This window comes from Rhipicephalus microplus, chromosome 1 (assembly GCF_043290135.1).
Source record: "Rhipicephalus microplus isolate Deutch F79 chromosome 1, USDA_Rmic, whole genome shotgun sequence".
Taxonomy (NCBI): Eukaryota; Metazoa; Arthropoda; class Arachnida; order Ixodida; family Ixodidae; genus Rhipicephalus; species Rhipicephalus microplus.
The window spans coordinates 102722992-102740177 of NC_134700.1; the positions used below are offsets into that span (position 1 = coordinate 102722992).

A 17186-nucleotide genomic window follows, 5' to 3' on the forward strand; every position below is an offset into this window, starting at 1 on the left:
TAAGAAAGTAAAAGCCGAATTCTCCGCCTCTCATTTACCATTAGCAGCCATTGGCATGTACATTGAGCACTATCTGACTGAAAAAGTTTGCTACGTCATCCTCGCTGGGCGTAACCTCCTTGGTTTTCGAAAGGTTTAGCGAGCGTTCGGCCGCAGTGCCATGAATACAGTGAACTAGTATATACCATGAACTCGAGGTGGTTAAAGATGGGAAGTGGACCCGAAGCGCAAGCCGTAAGAAAGTGTGCGTGTGCCACCTCTCGTTTAGTCCTTGGAATGTCCGCTGGATGGCGGTGCTTCTATATGGGGAATATATGATGAAAAGATGCGAGATGGTGGTACTTGGAGTGTTGAATAGATGGATGAACGGACACATAGACGCATGGATGGACGCATGAAGGGACGCAGGGGCGGCTGCATGGACGAACGCAGGGACAGACGCACGCACGGACGGGCTGATGGACGCATGGGCGGTCACACTGACGGACGCATTAACGGACGGTAGCAAGAACGAATGGACGGACGAATTCTTCGCCCCACTCTCCATCATTCACTCCGTGGATATGCTGCATGCCATTTTTTTTTTCGGAAAACAAAGCGCGTGGCCCTGGGACGGGCGTGCGCGCCCGTCTCAGGGCCACGCACAGTAAAAATTTTTACACCCAGAAGGGTGTAAATGAGCTTGTCCCGTAGACGACACCCTATGGGTGTTAATTCAGCACCTTCCAAAAAGGGTGCTTTACCATGCACCCTTAGAATAGGGTGTACATGTAAAAAAACTGTAGGGTGTTAAAAAAACACCCTTAAGGAAGGGTGCCTTCGATGTCCATCACTTTTTTAGCACCCTCTGAGGAGGGTGCGAGAAGGGTGCACAAGGGTGTTGAGTGCCCATGGCAGGGGTGGCGAATACTGCCACCAATAGATATCAGCATGCACTGGTTAAACACTACTTGAAGAAAGTGGTCCTGATTATCGATGGTGCACCACCTGTCGAGCTCCATTCATTGCGTGTGGGCAAAAATATAAACGCGTACAATCGTGTATGAACTTGTGCTGGATCTATATATACTTCACAGTATATGCATAATGCGCGTTACAGAAAATGAAGCCTTGCTGCCCTTGCATATTGCGTTTATTTATTAGGCAAATAAAACAAACTTTTCTTCTGCCACACAACTTTTTCACCAGATATACGTTCATGTATATGTACACTACACATGCAACACCTCAAATGTTTATCATATTTTTTCAGTTTCACTTTATTGACAATTCTTTGCAACATACAATTACACTGGTTTCAGTTTAGTATACTGCTTCAAGTACATAGAGACTACAAATGAAATACACGCTAATATATCCCTATAATTCTTTCAAGTATCTATAATCCCAGTGGTTTCCAGTTTAATACTCCTTCGTGTACACAATCGGTTAATAGGAATGAAATACAGGCAAATATATACTTATGATTCTTTCAAATATATACAATCACCATGATTTCACTATATACGCCTTCATGTACACAATCGTTCCCAAGAAGTGATGCACACAAAAATATATATGGATAGTGTTTTCAAATGTATACAATCACAGTGGTTTAAGCTTTGTATTCCTGCATGTATAACAATTGGTTATGAGAAATGATGTAGATGCAAACATATACGGGTTTTCGCACATATAACTTTAGCGAATACTTAAGAAACCAATACAATGATCAGAAACACAATATGCTAAAAACGAACACAAAACTGAGTCAGGACACACAAAAAACAAAAGAGGTAATGCATAATTATGGCTATTGACACAGCTGGGTCACTTTATGCCAAATGTCCCAGCCATTTTGGCAACCATCTCAAATGTATTCAAAAAACTCGTGCTGCATTGAAAATAGTGAACTTCTGGAATATTTAGGAGAGGAAAAATATTTGGTCACGTGGCTGCCTTCTGAACTTTCTGGAATGCCGTCTAGGTGTTGTATGTGAAAAATTTTATTGTAAAAGCACCGCTCCTTCTTTCCATACGAAACTCGGTCTACGTGTTATGTAACTAGAGCTTAATTTGGGAGAGTTGGTTCATCGTGGTTGTGTGCTAGTCACAGCGCGACAACTTTAGGAAGAGACAGAAAGGACAGGAAAGAGCACAGACTGTCGACTGAATTTAATGAATGTGCTACGAGCGCTTTTATACGGAGTACAAGAACCGTGTTCATGCGCGACGACACGTGTGAGCACTACAAAATAATTTTAACTGTGAAAAGAATACTGCCTCTCGGAAAGGATAAGTGAACGTGTAGTGATGCACTGATCATTGGTTTACCTGATAAAAAATATTTCTACAAACGTTGACTATTCCTGTTGCTGTTTAGTACACGCACTTTTGAAAGCTTGCAAGGGGTGGAAAACAACACGCTAATATCATATCTGCTGGCTATTTTTCTAGTTGTGAGACACGTGATGTGGTATAACATGCAAAGATTTTGGTCATTGTTTTTTGTTGGTCCTGTCTTCTTTAACTTTACCTTCTGCAGGAGGGTTTTGCAAACGGGTGTGAAGATTCTGTTGGGATACCCAGCATCTTTTAGTCTTTTAATCTGGTTTTTAAGCCTGACCTCACCCTTGTGCTAACATGACTTCTGAAGGGTGGCCTGAATACATGTATCAATTCCTCTTTCTATTAATTTTGAATGCCCACTATCAAAAGGCAGAACATTCTTAGCACTCCTGGGCTGATAGCACCAGCCAATACCCCAACAGCATCATCACACTTGTTTGCGAAACCCTCCTGCAGAAAGTAAAGTTAAAGAAAACAGGACCAAAAGAAAAAGAGAATGACCAATCACCTTTGCATGTCACATGGTACTACGTACATAAGGTGTCTCACAATTTTAGGAAAAGAGCCAGCAGATATGACATTGTTGTTTTCCACCCCTTGCAAGCTTTCAAAAGTGCATGTACTTACAGCAACAGGAATAGTCAATCTTGCACCATTCGTCACTAGAATAGGTTTACTGAATGCCAATCTAATGTGTATGAGATACCGCTAACACGTAGAAAAGTAAACATAGGACAAACTGGGCAATGCTTCAATGATCAAGCAAGACAGCATGCTTCAAATGTTAAGAAGGGCTATAGTAGTCTCATGGCCGGACACGGTAAAGAATGCAAGTGTAGTCCTAGGTTTCATAAAACACTGTTTTTGAAAAAAAAGCAAGCAGAAAAATGAGAGATTTTTGAACTCTTTATCAGGAAGGCCAAGGATCAATGCATCAGCACACCTTCACTTATCTTTTCCGAAAAAGAGTATTCTTTTCTCGGTTAAAATTATTTTGTCATGGTCACACATGTGTTGTTGCAGATGAGCCCTGGTCTTGTGCTCAGTATAAAAACGCTCGTAGCACCTTCAATAAAATTCAGTTGACAGTGCTCTTTCCTGTCCTTTTTGCGATAATATTTTTATTACCGAAAAGAATTTCATTTTCTTACAGTTTAGTTATAATGATGAGTTTTCATTGTATCACAACATGGAGCAAATTGCATCTCAATACAGACAAAAATCACGATTTTGTGAAATTCGTGATATTTTCTCGTATATTTCAGCAGCTTGAGAGGTATAAAGATATTTTTTCCTCAGAATATACCTTCTGTGGAGTAAGTATTCACTGCTCAGATATTCATACAAAGTGCAATATTGCAATACAAAATGCAAACATAACACATTTTGGCTTTATTCTTGGAAGCGAATGTGGCAAAAAAATTGCACTATTATTATTGAGCTTCAAATACCTTACAGAAGCACATTTACTTAACAGGTAGACCGAATTTGCTTTAGAAAAAATAAGCGGTAGTTTTAAAACAAAATTTTCCACAAACAGCACACAGACGGCATTATGCCAGGAAGTTATAAGCCAGCCACATGAACAAAACTTTTTTTCTTGCTGAAGTATTCTAGCAGTTCACCGTTTTCAACGCAGTAATTCAGCACATTTTTTTTTCAAATACAATTCAGATGGTCGCCAAAGTGGCTGGGACGTTTGGCATGGAATGGTCCAGCTATATTTAAGCAAAATAACTTGCACAAATAACAATATTTGTTCATCTACCATGACCACACTAGAAAAAGTTGTTCAGGCATTGCGACACTAAAATTTTCAATGCCGTACTGCCTGAACAACTTCTTTGATAAACTCCAAACTCACGCCGAGAAAAAGCCGCTCAATCACGGTGGTTGTTAAAGGCCTTGCGGCCGTAGACAATGTTGAAAATTAAAAAAAATCAACTCATCAGTGCTGTCACTCCTTCCTTCTTCATCATTACTGACACGGAAGATTTTTCGGTTATCCATGTGGAGGTTCAGGAAGTAGGCTTGCTCTAGGCTGGGTCCAGGGTAGACTACGCAGGACGTCAGTGGCACCCTCTCATCCTGTAATAAGAGCAAATATGACTTCTCATCAAAAAATTTTCGTGCTGTTCTGGCAGCACCATATATAAAGAATGTGTAGTGTGTATCCTTCGAAATGGCGTGTAATTGACATTACACTGAACTCGAAGCATACAACCCATACATTCCAATAATTTCGTATGATAAAGATAAGAGTTTTCAAGCATACAGCGAATTCCCGAAATGAGGTGAAGTGTAAGACTACAGCTCAAAAATGGCACTTACGAAAGCCTGAACTCACTTAAGAATCAAATTCCTTCTAGAGTAGTGAGCCAGTGTGAAAAACAATTCTTAAAGTACAACGTTTAGAACATGTAGCATTAATCAATACGCACAAGAAACTTACCTCTTCATGTACAAACAGTGAAGACATCTCTGCTTTCTCTTTTACATGAGAACAAATGATCTTGGGCGTGGCACTAGCGAAGAGGTCAACAAAAAAAAAGTAAAAGACTTACTTAAATCACGCCTCTAACAATCTGAGGAATTGTTACAAGTCACCAATCAGTGCAATTCTGACTGCCTCTATAAGGGCATCAAAAATGAACAATTTTCTCGTTCTTTCTACTCTCACAAGACGCTCCGTCAATGGAATCTAATCCAAATTTGACGCTGTGCTTCCTATTTGCCTGCTTTTTAGACGTAGGGCTGCGAACATGTGTTTTGTGCACCTAATCTAGCACAGAAATTCGTCATCTATAATTCAATCATATATAATTCATTGTAATTTGATAAAAGATGTGATAGCTCGTCCAGTTTTTAAAGAGTTGCAGGCCTGCAATAGGCACTGCCTTGCACGTATGAAAGTACTTCTTTTAAAAAAAAAATTCAAAGCTTGCTTTCAGAAAAAGCGTCTGGCATATTTCGACAACCAAGCCCATCCTCTGATGGCAATCAGGGGCACGCTATTAGCGATTATTGACTACGAGATTTACAAACGTAACCCGTGCCTAAATACTCAGTTAAACACAATCACGCAAGTAAGAGCGCTCGAACGACACCAACGCGCGCGGACGCCGACTACGTTGCAGCAGCCATGACTTATGCTAGAGCAACCGCACATAGCTCCAACAGTCACGTATACTCTCTCGATTCTGTTATAACGCCGAACATTATCGCAGATGAAAGCGAAGCACGAAAACAGCAAACAGAAACGAGGAAAAACAACGCACGGCGATGGCCACAACAACGCGAAGTCTGCTAGATCTTTCCCTGTTGCTGGTGGCACTTGTCCTAAATAGCTTAAAAGACCGAGGCGCACGTGCTGGGAGCATCGCGGCATATCAGCACCTCCAACTATACCGTCTTTAAGCAAAAAAAAAAAAAAAGCCATTTCGTACAGTGCGCCTCTGTACATAATTTTTGCTTTTTCTTTCTTTTTTTGCGTTTACACCTACAGAAGCACGTTGCACATTTGAGTATTAATAGAAATGTTATTACGATGTAGCCCAAAGCACATCTTAAAACAATATCAATCACTTTGTGCAGTGAAGAGACAATGTGCGATCAGCAACTAATCCCGCCCTTGTTAAGTGATCACATCACTCACTGTATGAGTGATGCAGGCACTTACACAACATCGCGCATAGCAGTGTGAACTCGTTAAGTCCCACGTTTAATCGGGCATCTGCAACAGGCCCGCGAACGCATGCTGTTGTAAATGGCTGGCAGCCTACTTCGGCAGAGCTGCTGCAGGCGCCCAGCTAGCGCTGTATGATTACTACCTACGAAAACAGTACACTCACCGTTAACAGGCCCACGTTGTCCGTGTCCGCCACTCCATGAATATTCCTTAATCCGAGCGTCACTTCGAACACGGTGTCATGCGTGACCACCATTGAATATGCGCCCGTTCGCTAGAACACACACAGCGACCAAGACCCCCGACCAACGCAACGCATTTGAAAGACTGATGAGGCAGAAAGGGCAACACTGAGAGAGAGAAGGAGGAGGCACTGGCGGCGGCGTGGCGGCGCCGCAGCTGTCGACGCAGGTGTTCGGTGACGCAACTCTTCGCTTATCTACGCCGCCGTTGACGCTGGCCGGGTTGAGCGGGGGGGGGGGGGAGGGGGGAGCGGCAAACCCGCCAAGACGGCGCCGAAAGGCAAACGCTATGGCGCATACGGCGGACGGCCGTTCAACGCGGAATGACTCCTTGTAAACGGCCACTCTCCTTCCAGCCAGTCGCACAGCGACGCAGGTTATTTACCAGCCTCGGGTTCTTTGAGTATTTTGACGGAATGCGATTGCAGTGGGCGAAAAATAGTGAAGCAAAATTTGCGCAAAACAAAGTGCACCATGGAATGACCAGAAACAATAATTATTTCGTCCTCGGTGGCATTAGCGGGAGAGCATCGCTACACCTTATTCCAGAGAAATTTCTTTTTGCATTGTCTGTGTCCGGCGATTCCGCGTATGGTGCCGCAAACACTGAATGCGTAGTCGAAGCTGGAACAAATTAATCCACTGTAGCGGATGTTTAGAAGGCTTGTCATGCACCACGAAACGTGCCGAGGTTGTTATAACAAACTTTTTGCTGACCACATGATCAGCACATAATTCCATATGGTTGCCCAATGAGCTAGCTAAGCACCTGTAGCAAAGGCAGTGCACGTTCTTGTTAAACGTTGTTAATATAAACGATGGTTGTGCATAAGTGCAGTGACAGCTTTCCGTGTGAATTGGTCATAACCCACGTTTTCGAGCGTAGAAGCGCCTCAACGGAGCTAATCAGTTACCACAGCAAGTTCGTAAGCAATGATGAGGCACGAAAATGTGCAGCTGTTTTCCATGTACTGAATAGTTAGTGTACAGTGCCTTGACCACCGCCATTTCTTAAGCCACCTCCCATATAGACTCCCAGTCTGAACAGGTGTGGGACCTTAAACACTAAAAAGCAGTGCCCCCCCCCCACCCCCGCACACACACACGAAATTTGAGGGCGTACGGGCTGATGCACACGCATACTTATTCACAGGCGCACACACATACACGTATACACACATACGGCAACACACACACGCGACCGTAAACGCACGCATGCATGGGCGTACACATGTGCACAGACACGCTTAACACAAGCACGGACTCGCACATACACGCGCACGCACACATGCACGGGTGTACACACAATCGCGCTTACACGCGAACACATGCGCGGGCTCACGCATACACACCCATACTCGGGCGAACATTATGTTCCTGTGTATAATCCACAGCAAACATGTAGCTTATAACCAACGCTAAGGTGAGCTTTCGTAACGTGGATTGCAGTTAATTGCCATTATAGATGAAACGCGATTTGCTTCTGCTGGCATTCTGCTGTATTCGGAGAGCACCTTCACACATTCTAAGTCTAGGCCGTCATTTAACGCAAGGTCCACATATTCGTGCAGTAGCTACGCTGCTCGGCCGCCAATTCGAAGGTCGCGGGTTCGATTCCGGCCGTGGCAGTCGAATTCAGATGGAGGCGAAAAGGTAGAAGCCTGTGCACTGCGCGATATCAGCGCCCATTAAAGAACACCAAATGGTCAAAATCTCTAGAGCTTTCCACTACGACGACCCTCATAATCATATCGAGGTTTTTGAGACGTAAAATACCAAATAATGTAATTATGTGTTCTTCTTATGCTGCATATTCCATCTGATGAATCGTCACCTACACCCTTCTCAGGCCCAAAAGCACCCTTAGAGTCCATTTTAGGGTGCTATCGAGGCAAGCACCCAAACAAATGGGTGCTTTTTTTTTCAATCGACCATTTATGGGTGTTAAAGGGTGTTGCAAAGGGTGCTTTCTCGTAAAAGCACCCTTTTTACACCCTTTTGAGTGTAAAAATTTTTACTGTGCGCGCACGCCCGTCTTAGCAAAGCGTTGGAAACACTCGCTTCTTCGTGCAAGCGTTGCATGGTCAGCACAGCGTGATAAGCGCTACGGTCCTTAGAGTTATATGTATGCCTTTTCTAGAAAAATACGAACATGCAGAATATACATATGTGTTGTTATGTTCCTCAGATATGCGCAATAATTGCTTTTTAATTGACAATCGCACACGTATGAACGCTGATCCTTGAGCAACATTGGTGGGCGCAGCGGATGGGGTCGGCCGTTCGGGGTGTCGGCTGGTGCTGTTCAGCGTACCCCGATCACGGTAACGGTGTACAAATATACAAATGTACAGACAGACAGACAGACAGACAGACAGACAAACCAACGTTTTTGCGTCAAAGGTCCCCAAGAAAGGCTATCGTCTTTAATAGTCATTTGACTCTTTTTCGTAGCCCTGGCTTGTCACGTTTATGCCTACCTTCACACAGATACACGTGAACTCTTTTTGAACGCGTGCTTCGATATCACAAAAAGCAACTAAAACGCTACGGAAGTACCTGAACCCGACAAACCTGAGCGACCGCCTGTAGACTGGATGTGCTCACCCAAGTGTGCCCGTGAATATGTGTATCTTTCCTCCCTATTTTCTACCTACTTTATTCTTTTTATCCCTCTCCTCTGGTGCAAAGTAGCAAACCGGACGTGCGTCTAGTTAACCTCCCTGCTTTTCCTTGGATCTCTTTTTCTCTCTCTATGCAGATAATTATGTCTTTGTGAGAGAGTCGTTAAACAAGAAAAAAATTGCCCGCAGCTTCCCTCGGGGGAACACTGAGGAGGATGCGGAGCATATAATTGGTTAACGGGGTGTTAATTGGGCGTGACATACTGCTTGGCGCGCCACGCCGCTACCTCGGCGCGCTTGCGCTCGCGGGCAGCATCGGGATCGGCCTCTCGTCGCCGACGCTTGCACTCGGCTTCCCGTTTTCGAAAGTCCAAGTCCTCTTGTCGACGCTTACGTTTCAAAGCGGCCGAATCCGGTGCTGCTGCTCGACGCTGACGTCTCTCAGCGGCTTCACGTTCTCTAAGTTGAGAATCTTCCGCTCGACGCCGACGTTTACGTTCGGCGTCGCGAGCTCTTCTACGCGCTGCCTTGTCTTCGGACGACGACTTGGTTGCGGTTCCGCCAACACTTTGGCCGGCGCTGGTCGAAGGGACGTGGATCATTGCGACCTCGGACGTCGACGCGCCGTACAAACCAACCGACGAGCGGCAACTGAGCGAGCAAGCACCGACCTTGAGTATATATACAGCGCGACGGCACATGCACTGTCAGCTGTCGAATGTTCGAGAAGGGGGAGAAGCGCAACGGCGCATGCGCGCGCGTCAGCTGCCGATGTTCTCGAAGCGCGACGGCGCATGCGCGCGCGTCAGCTGCCGATGTTCTCGAAGCGTGACGGCGCATGCGCGCTACATTATACAGCTATTGAATGTTCGTGAAGAGGAGAAGCGCACGCGGTGTGTAGAGGAGGAAGGGTGCACAGATGGTGGAGGAGTGAAGCGCGCGCGGTGTGTAGAGGAGGAAGGGATGCACAGATGGTGGAAGAAGGAGGAGGAAGCTTGCGGACGGCGCCGCACTACAAGCCTCGAGTATTAGATGCTCCGCATCTAAAAAATCACAGCATATCTACGAAGTGAATGATGATGACTGGGGCGAAGCGTCCGTCATCCCATCCGTGCTTCCATCCGTCCGTTCGTTCTTGCTTCTGTCCGTCCGCGCAACCATCTGTGCGTGAATCCATGCGTCCGCGCGTCTGTCCATGTGTCCGTCCATCAATCCGTCTGTCCGTTTGTTCGTGCGTCAATCCTTCCGTACGTCCACGCGTCTATATATTCGTCCGTCCGTCTGCTAGTCTGTATGTCCGTCTGTGCGTCCGTCCGCACGTCCACCCATTGAACTCTCCAAGTATCGCCATCTCCCATCTCGCAACCCCTGTGTCGCATACCCGCTCTAGAGCGGGTATGTGCCACCAGTAGCTACATACATTCATACGTACATTCATACATACATACATACATACATACATACATACATACATACATACATACATACATACATACATACATACATACATACATACATACATATATACATACATACATACACACACACATACATACATACATACATACATACATACATACATACATATACATACATACATACATACATACATACATACATACATACATACATACACACGGAGCAGGAGCGACAGACCATAAAGCTTCGTCCCTAAAAATGTGTTAAGATGCCTTTTCAAAAGAAGTCCATATAGGCCGTAAGTCAGCAGCCACCCCAAAAAGTAACATATGCAATTTTCTCTCTCTCTCTAAGAGAGTGCGCAACTCTACCAATACGGATAGCTTTCAGCACCTCTTACGCCACCCGAAACATCTGCTTTAAGCAAGTTCCTGTATACCTGAGGGCCGGCATGTACGCGCCAGTGAGCAGTTGTTCGTATAAAGGGCGGAGTCTTTTACATGGTGCTCGTGGAGTTTTATCGGAGATGACAACAAATAACATTGCAGTGGTGTTGCACCAAAGTCGCCGAAAGCGCGCGCCGTCTAGTTCGAAGCACTTCTGATCGCAAACACGACGCGAAAGCTGTCTACACGCATTTACTCTAAGTCTGAGGGAAAATACGCAGCTGTAAGTATAAGACTCCAAGACGCACGCAAATACCACTTCACCCCGGCGCAGTGGGGAGGCAGCGAAGACTCGCCGCTAACACCAAAAAACGCGCGCAGCTGCACGCTCCAATTAACCCGCCCAGCAGCGCGAACCACCGACCCACGCGGCCCTGCCTTATTGAAGTGGCGCGCGCGGAATATGAAACGGCCGTTCTATAAATGATGTCCCAGAAAGGGGAAGGCATATTTTGTATCTTATTTTCTATATTCATGCACCGAAACCTGCGCACTCAGACAAATTGCTTCATACACGTGCGATCGATCCGGGCCGTTCTTAAACCAAACGCATTCCTGGCGCTTTTTTATTTGACGTTTCCATATATATATATATATATATATATATATATATATATATATATATATATATATATATATATATATATATATATATATATATCTGCGAGCTTTCTTTTCTGGCAAAAAGGGACGGCCACGCCTTGCTTGTGTCAGCAAGGGTTAATTATCTGCAGTTAGGGCGCGGCAGTGTTCACAGGTACTCAAACACCCTGCGACGCTTTTTCAAAGAAGCATTGTAGTTGACCTGAATTTCACTGATGAAACCAAGACCAGCAGCGCCCGGGAAAAACAGCGCATGTAAAGGACGACGACGCAGGAAAACATGTGACTGGACGAGCGCTGATGAACACACTGCATGCACTACACTGGTCAGTGCTCGTCCAGCCTGTTGTATTCCTGCGTCATCGTCCTTTTTATATGCACTCTTCTAAGCTGAGCATCTGCCAACTCACCCAAATTAAAGTCTTACTCGGTAGCAGCGTAAGTTTTCTTCACAATACCACTCTGTTTATGCAGTTGCAGAAATGTGTTTCAGGCGATTTCGGTTACGCTAAATCACTGCATTGCCACTACCATGGCACTGACACCTAACAGGGTGTCCCACGTAACTTTAGCCAGAGTTCAAAAATATGCCGGGACACGTAATTACGACGCGACCAAATGCATGTTGCTCACCGTTTCTTGGAGTTAGTCAGACTATTTTTTGTGTTCTCAAATATTGTTTAGTTAGATCTGTTTAATTAGGCAACTTTTGAAGGGATGAAGATGGACAGAAAATTCGATGAGAAAGTTGTGCATTGGTTTGCAAAACGTCCGAATAGATAGTTTTGAACTTTACATCTGTTAAGTATTAGTGTTTTCAGCTAATTAGAAGAGCCCGCGGAACACAACAAATACCACGTGACAAACCCTCTCGCGCGTCAGTGCGAACGATGATTCTAGTGCTCCTAACGTACCACGTACGAACGACCCGTTTCCGTCGCAACGGTTCATGACAGCGATAAGCAGTCACAGCAGTTATAGTTTTTGTGGCCGATAGCAAAACGTGTTCATCGTAAAGCCACCACCATCGTTGCGGCCATATTGAGACAGCACAATGGGGCAAATGCTATCATACGTAGGCGGTAAGTTCGGGAGCACTAGAATCATTGTTCGCAGTGGCGCAGGAGCGGGTTTGTCACGTGGTATTTTTCGTATTTCGTGGGCATACCTAACAGATATAAAGTTCAAAACTGTATAATCAGACGTTTTGCAAACCGATCTACAACTTTCTCATTGAAATTTTTTATCTATCTTCGTTTCTTGAAAAGAGGTTAATGAAACACATCTAAATAAAAATATTTGAGAATACAAAAAATATTCTAACTGCAGCGACGATGAGCAACATTCATTTGAATGGTCGCGTCGTAGTTACGTGTTCCGAAATATTTTAAAACTCTGGATAACGTTACGTGGGACACCCTGTTTATAGCTGCAAGGGCTGAACGCTAGCTTCACTGTACGGCACGTGGTCGCCTCGGGGAACCACGCCGCAGGGACCCCACCGGGAGCAGTTTATGTATAGAGCCGCAGATAAACAAATAATGAAAAGTATGAAAACGAAAACATGAAGCCTGCAACTATGTTTGGCATTTGATTTAAGCCTGCTTGTTTTGCCACAGCCAAAGTTAGTCTGTGACCTAAATCCCGCGAGTAAACACGTCTTCTAAATCTGACGTTGCACCGTTAGCGTTACAGCTTAAATGGCTTAAGCTATGTACCGATGTGAGCTTTGATAATTTCTAGGGGAATTTTTTTTGACGTTGCTTTATGAAAGTTGTTCCAATGTATGAGTGCCGGAAATATGACGCCGCCACATTTGCGTTTCACATACTCGTGCACTGATCAGTATGCTAAATATATGACTCAGGGGACTCAACCGAGACACTTTGGTATCGGAGCATGTGTTCATTTCAAACAAAATATAGGCGTACATAAGTACAGTGAATTACTTCTGCAACAACAACAACAACAACAACAACATTATTATTATTATTATTATTATTATTATTATTATTATTATTATTATTATTATTATTATTATTATTATTATTCCTCAGGATTTACGTCCAAAAACTGCGATATCATTGTCAGAGATGCCGTAGTGGAGGGCTCCGGAAATTTCAGCCGTCTCATGTGCTTTAACAAGCTCTGACGTTGCGCAGCACGCGGGCGTTACCATTTAGCCTACATCGAAATGCGACCACCGCGACCGGGATCCAACCCGCGACTTTCGTGTAATGTACGTCAACATTGCTTTTCTTCATTGGCAGCAAATAGGTGACATCGCTCATCAAGCGGTCATCTAACAGTAGACAAGACGCCTAAAATATTCAATACGTCCGGTTCACAGGAAGCATAAGTGTGTGGACGCGCAAAAACGTGAAATATTATAAAAATTACAGCATATTCACGGAGTGAATGATGATGAGTGGGGCGAAGATTCGGAGCGTTTTACCGGTAAACCCTGCCTGCCTGCCTGCCTGCCTGCCTGCCTGCCTGCCTGCATGTCTGTCTGTCTGTCTGTCTGTCTGTCTGTCTGTCTGTCTGTCTGTTTCTATGTATGTATGTATGTATGTATGTATGTATGTATGTATGTATGTATGTATGTATGTATGTATGTATGTATGTATGTATGTATGTATGTATGTATGTATGTATGTATGTGTTTGTCCATCTATCATAGAACTAGGCGGTCACGTGCCAAGAGAGACATCCATGTACAAGCTTACGGCTTAAGGAGCTTCGCACCTAAAAAATTCACAGCTTTGCCGCAAAAGCGAAGCAATTAACGCGATTTCAACAAATTGGAAGGTCAGGCGAAGAATAGCAAGCAGATCGTAATGTGCCGCGCGTTCCTCACGCACAAACAACGCACGAAACGTACTCACAGGTACAGATGAACGCAAACAATCGTCTCAGTTGTTACTTCACTGTGTCTGAAAAGCGCACCTTTTTCGCAAACGGAGATTGTGCAACGAGTGCAGTGACCTTTGTGCGCCCGGTAACTACAACAGAATCGTTCCTGAAAGCCCAACAAAGCCAAGACGTGTGACCCTCCGCACCGGGAGATAGGCCCCGCGCGAGATATCGTTCACTCCCCTCCTCTCCGCGGGCCAAAGTACGCGTGAGAGATAGAGCCGCCGCACGCTTGTTGCGTCATCTTGCTGATAATACTGAAAACACGTTAGTTCTTTCCCAAGATGCCCGCCAGCAGCGGTAAGTGTTAGATATAAGTAGCTTGCCGGTAGCAGGCGTGGGACTTCCACGTGTCACCGAGGTACCCCTCGGTGGCACGCGGAGGTCCCACGTTCGAAACCGTGCGCCAGACTCGCTTCTCTGGATTTTTTTCTTTCTTGCGTTTTCATATATATATAGACACGTATACATATGCGGTGAATGACGGCGACGGCGGCGGCAAAATCCAGCCGAGATTATCCATACAACGCCTCCTAGAAAAACTATGCCTGGAACGTGACTCTCTCTTCAATTGAGAACTTGCTGCCAGCTTAAAATCTCGGAGGACATGCCTCCTGCCGTGTATTGCGACCGTCCGCCGCGTGGGACCGCTCACCTCTGTACCGCTCGGTCACGTGACATCACAGCTGCTCGGAGGCAACTGTGAGAGCATTGCTATGTTGCAGGGGGCGACCGCCACAGGCGTTCCCCTCCATACCGGAGGGGGAAGGTAAAATCCGAGGGTAGGGCGGCGCGTTCGCGGCTCACGTTTAAGGCATAATTATTTATGATTGCTATCGAAATAAAAGACTCGTGGCTGTATATTGCTCTGGAGCTACCCAGAGGTGCTGTGTGGCAGCGTCGCTGATTCTGGCTACCTCTGCTTACGGCGCGTTGCATTTTATATTACGAACTAAAGCTGTTGTGTTATGAGAACACGAGGACTTGGGACTATGAATGGGAGGTCAACAGACCTTACACGCACGTATTTTCTCTTCACTAACTATAATATATAGACGCCGAAGAACCGCCCCCAAAAGCTAATACGGTAGAAGAAACATGTTTAATGCTGCCATTCAGTGTATATACGGGTGTGGCAGGGTGATTTTTCGCAGCGATGTTGCTCATCTTCGAACAATCGGTTCATCGTTCTTCCCTGTGGACATTGTTAATTTCCATACGAGGGAGATGAGGCGAACAGAGAGGAAAACGCATTACTACAGCGAGCCAGGCGATATATATAGCGGCCAGTCATACATATATACCGCGCGAGCGGTGATCTATCTTGCTTGACGCCGCGTTTGTCCCCAAGGAAAACACTTCGTTAATATTGCTGTCCTGCTGGTGTGTCCATTCGCGTGATCATATCGCACGAGATGATCTCAACGACCCTTGTACGTCTTTTCGTCGTTCTGCTCGCTCAGCGGTCATTCATCTCGCACTAATATAAAAGGGAGGGGGGCGGAGGTGATAAACAACGAGAACGCAAACAAATCAGTGCGAGCGAGGTGAACGACACCAATCATTCCGAACGTATTACTATAGCGAAGTCTGGAGCAAGTAAGCGCATGCATGGTTAGTATGGCGGTTAGCTTGAATAGCGTCAAAAGGAGAGGTGTTGCGCGAACTTCCTATGAATCCGGCTTCGAAAAGCGTGCAGGCAAGTAGGTATAACCAGCCCAGTTAGCATAGATTCTAGATCTTACTTTCTTTTTGGTAACGCAATTATATGACAAAAGTGCTGTGTCTCACTTGTTTTTGTCGTGTGTACACTTCAGCTTCCAGGCACCCTTAACTTGAGTAGCATACTTGTATTGTCACGTGATAGAGCCCATAATGACAGTGTCGCATCGCAAACAGTTAGGTCTGTGTGTGTTCGCTGGCATTTGGCGGAAATAACATATTTTGATGACTTTTACATAGAAGAACTGCCGATTAGGACACCGAAACAGCTTGCACGTGGTGAACTCCGCAGAAATATATAGCTTTCATGTCAGCAACGCTGAAATATAACTCACACGTAAAGCGCAGCCCCCATGGAGTTTCTTCGAGATGTTTCGGACACCAAGTACTGGGTTACTGCTGTGCGTATGAATTCTGCTACCATAACAAGTCGAACAAACTTCATTTGCAAGTAAAAAGCGCACGCACTTACAAAACGCCGTGCAGTCTCCAATAAGAGGAATCTACGCGTCAAGCACGACCACACATCATTGACATAGGGAAAATTATCAACCAGCGCCAATTCTGGCGGTCTTTTAACGAAACACCGCGGTTCACGCAGAGCAACAATACCTAGCGATGTCATCATGGCCGCCCGAGACGCCAGCTCATTGTTGACGTAGACGCCTCCAGAGGGTGACATCGAAGTCCTGTAGTCTTCCTTGTACCGATTTCCTGACGGGTACAAAGAGGGCCAGGTTAGAGCGAACATCTGTCGCGAAGGCCGCAAACAAAAAGAACGAAAAATGTTGACTATTGTCAAGCAACGGCCTCCGAAGCCATACCGAAGGTCCTCGCTGTAGTTTCTTCGTGCACGCATGCTAATATGATCATGCCTGCTTTAGGCCGTAACACAAAACAAGCCGAGCAGACATTCATCGCGCCCGCTTGGCAACACATATCCACCGCATTAAGTCTATAGCTCATGCATGAGGAAAGAAGGAAAGCAAACAAAAAAAAGTATACACTGCGGTCATATAGTTCCTTTATCTTGCATTGTGCGCTCAGTAAAAGGTACAAGACTGTCTGCCTCGTCCACACGATCCGCAAAAACCGATTAGCATTAGGATAAAACATGGCTCGATCAGCTTGATTGATTGATTGATTGATTTATTGATTGTGTTGGGTTTAACGTTCCGAAACCACCATATGATTACGA

The 17186-nt window shown here is 45.2% G+C and overlaps 1 protein-coding gene and 1 long non-coding RNA gene across 2 annotated transcripts in view; both read right to left on the reverse strand.

Moving 5' to 3' along the window:
- Nucleotides 1-17186, reverse strand: part of LOC119178424 (coiled-coil domain-containing protein AGAP005037) — a 421294-nt gene that overhangs the window by 89587 nt on the left and 314521 nt on the right. The window lies entirely within an intron of this gene.
- LOC142796268 (uncharacterized) lies at nt 1115-4865 on the reverse strand. Its single transcript, XR_012893683.1, has 2 exons — nt 4781-4865; nt 1115-4416 (listed from the first exon to the last, which is right to left on the reverse strand). It is a non-coding gene; the product is annotated as an uncharacterized LOC142796268 (long non-coding RNA).